The sequence below is a fragment of the Stegastes partitus genome, unplaced genomic scaffold (assembly GCF_000690725.1).
Source record: "Stegastes partitus isolate 25-593 unplaced genomic scaffold, Stegastes_partitus-1.0.2 Scaffold287, whole genome shotgun sequence".
NCBI classification, from domain to species: Eukaryota; Metazoa; Chordata; class Actinopteri; family Pomacentridae; genus Stegastes; species Stegastes partitus.
This window is the reverse complement of record NW_007578018.1, coordinates 44828-48359: the sequence shown is the minus strand read 5'-3', so window position 1 is coordinate 48359 and position 3532 is coordinate 44828.

Genomic DNA, 3532 nt, shown 5'->3' with positions numbered 1-3532 from the left:
TTTTTTGTAGCAAAGTGTCACATTTTGAAGTTTCTGTTCATGAAAATAATCCCTTTCTGCCTTACACTGGCTTAGACGCTTCTCTCTGCACCAACCACCTCCGCCGCTCCAAGTGCCTGCTCACCTTCAACTCAGCTCAAACACCGTAAAACCACAAAGTTGTAACACTGGAGTCATTTGCAAAGCGTGCTTCGTTTAATTAACTCTCCTGTGGATTAAACCAGCATATTCTCAGCTCCAGGAGGCATGGATAATGTAAATTAGAGTTTAGTGGAAGAGTGAAGACTGAGATCTTCTTTTGATTTAACACAGAAAATGCTCCAGAAGGTCTTTACACATGCAAAAACTGCTTTTATACATCTGTATTCTTTAAAAAAAGACCTCATGTAGCCCATCACAAAATATCAACTCTTGTTTCACTTTAATAATACGAGAGCATGCGATGGTAAAATGACAGAAACACAAATAGGACAATATTTGTTAGTCTGTAAGCAGAATCAGTTAATTGTTGGTCTTTTCATGGGTTTTGTTCACAACATAAAAACATAGCATACCACCAGATTCACCCTTTAAAGTTTGTAACTGAATGTACTAGATAGCTCACTTTTAACTGAAATGCATTTGTACAAATGTGTTTTTTTCTGTTGTTTAGTTTTTTTTTTGCCAGTTGACTGGAGAAATGTTTCTATAGATATTTACACAATCCTACTACATATTTTGCACTGTAAAGGAATAACTTTTTAGTCTAGATAATCGGGGAGCAATGTGATGTAGCATAGGGATGGTTTTAAAGTGCTTTAAAACTAAAAAAAAAAAACACACTCCTTTGTGTTTGTGCCAGATTTGAATATGTGACTTTTTCAGCTGTTCTATACTTAAACCAGAAGAGCTGCTTTATTATTCTAAAAATGAAAGAAAGAAGAAAAAAAAACAAGCTATTTATTTTGCTGTATTTTACTCACATGTATTTTTCCTCCTGAGGCCACTTGCTGTTCTTTGGCAGTGTGATTAGCTGTTAGTGGTACATGTGCAATAAAAGCTGTCAGTTATAAAGCTATTAAACTATTTATGTTTTCACAATCGTGTCGCTGAATCTAAATGATGCTCTTCGCTTACATCATGTCTCACTGCAGGATTCAACTTGTGAGTTTGTAAAGTAAATTTAACGGTAAAAGTCTTGGACACTAGCAGACAAACAGTAGGAGGTTTATTCAAAGAATTTAGTTAGAGCTATGAAAACATTGTGTTTAGTATCTGGAATTGACAGAAAAGGTTGAATAAGATAAATCAGGGACGGCTTAAAAATTCACCTGAATTACATTTTTACATCCATCTGCCTTGTGGCCCTGCATGGACAACCTCTGCAACATCATTATCGCCAAGTGTTAATAATGAAACAGGTCAAAGATCATCTCCGCTGATTAATTTATTCTAACTAAATAATGGCTGGGTTAATTTGATGAATTGTAATAGAATAGTAATCATGTGCAGCATCAGGTGAAGCCGTCTCTAATATTGTGCAGCCAGCACCTCTGAATTCCAGCAGTTCATGCCAAAAGCATCTTAAGGTTGAGCTGAAGCCAGGCCTCGGCTATTTTAACACATCCTAATTAACCCCAGTTGTCTGAACCTGATAAAGGAGGAACTAGTAATTAAAGCTGCTCAAATGGAAAATGTATGCATAGCAAAATAGCAGCTGCTGAAGTTTAACAGACTGACTCGACTGAATGAGTTTAAAGATTTCCTATTTAAACGTGACATTCCCATAACTTGCAGCATAAACTTTTGATTAAACCTGAAGAGAATGTAAAGATGGTTCACTTCAGAGGAACATCGACGGGTCTGCAGGTACTGCATCACGGTGAACACCTCCTCCTTCACACTTCAGTCCACTTTACACTTGTGATTACTTACTTGCCTGATTACATTAGTTGATTAGGAGGATGCACTTCAAACAAAGAAACAAACAAACAAACCAAAATTGGGAACACAATTGAAAACTGTCTATACAAAAGTGTCCTAATACAAAAGAATACCAATTCTCTGTTACAAATAGAAGTCTTGCATTTAAACATTTACTTACGTTTAAGTACAAAAGTATTACCATTTAAATATACTGAGCGGTAAAAGTACTCATTATGCAGAGCTGAATATTTCAGAATAATGTGTATCAGTGGATAATAATTAAATGAGCATCTGTGTGTTCATCACTTTAATGATAAGGCTATTAAAGATGGTTAAACCACTTTATCCCTGTTGGGTCGCTTGTGATTTTCTGCATCAGTACAGTTTGATTTTACATTCTGTTTTATTTGTTGATCATATTTTGTATTACTAAACAAACTCTGCAAAGTAACTAGTAACTGAGTAAAAAGTTTTGCCTCTGATTTATTGTGGAGCTGTTTATATCATAGGAATACTGATGTTGCAACCTGTCCAGGGTGTCCCCTGCCTTCGCCCTAAGTCATCTGGGATAGGCTCCAGCCCCCCATGACCCTAGTGAGGATTAAGCGGTGTATAGATTATGGATGGAATACTGATGTTTTGAAAGTATTTATTCACAACTCATGCATGATTACACTGAGCCCCAGTAAAATATTACTCCGTCCAACTTACCACAAAAAAGGTGTTTTCTCACTAATCACGCTTGGCTGGTTGTCCAAGGTGAAATGGGGGCTATCCATGAATACGTTACATGTTATTTACACTCTAATGGCACTATCAAAATTCATGACCTTGAGTTGACCTTGAATTACCACCCAAGGTCAAATGTTACATCCCCATAGGAAGACTATATATGGTTTCTTGTGTCTATCTTGTACTGTTTTCAAGTTGCAGTGCAGTCAAGATTTATGGCCTTGAGTTTGACCTTGAAATATCATCCAAGGTCAAATTACATCGCCCCAACATGGTTGCTTATCTGCACCTTAAATCCACCTTCAACCCTTTTGAAGGTATGCAGCAGTTTTGAAAATTTGACCTTTGACTTTTGATTGACCCAAAAATCTAATCAGTCCCAGGAGAGGCCATTCCTAGCTGCTCACCTGTAAAATATCTACTTGTTAGACTCGTAAACTAACAGTTTCAAACGCTGACTGAGCCTTGTGCACAGAGCCACACTTCATTCTTCACCACAAAGACACTTAATCAAAATCATTCATTGCAAGCTCATGGATGCTCTCCGTAGCGGCTCGTCTTTCCCCGTTAGGCTTCATTTCCATTCTGTTTCTGGGCCATGCAGTAATTTGCATAATACATGACCACGTTAAGGATCTAATCAATATTCTTGATTTAGCTGAGGGATACAGTAGTATTTTTATTTTAACTCCACACTATCCTCTTCCTGCTGCCGGCCTGCCGTCATGATGAATATTCAGGTTTCACATTATGCTAATTCAGATCTGCTCAGCTTGAAGAAGAGAAACCCTGGAATTAGTTGGATAAGTAACAAAAGTTTGTTTTGAAAATGGATGAAGCCATAACAATATTGTATTTGTGTGATAATCTTTGGGATTTATGTTGTTTTGGTGTA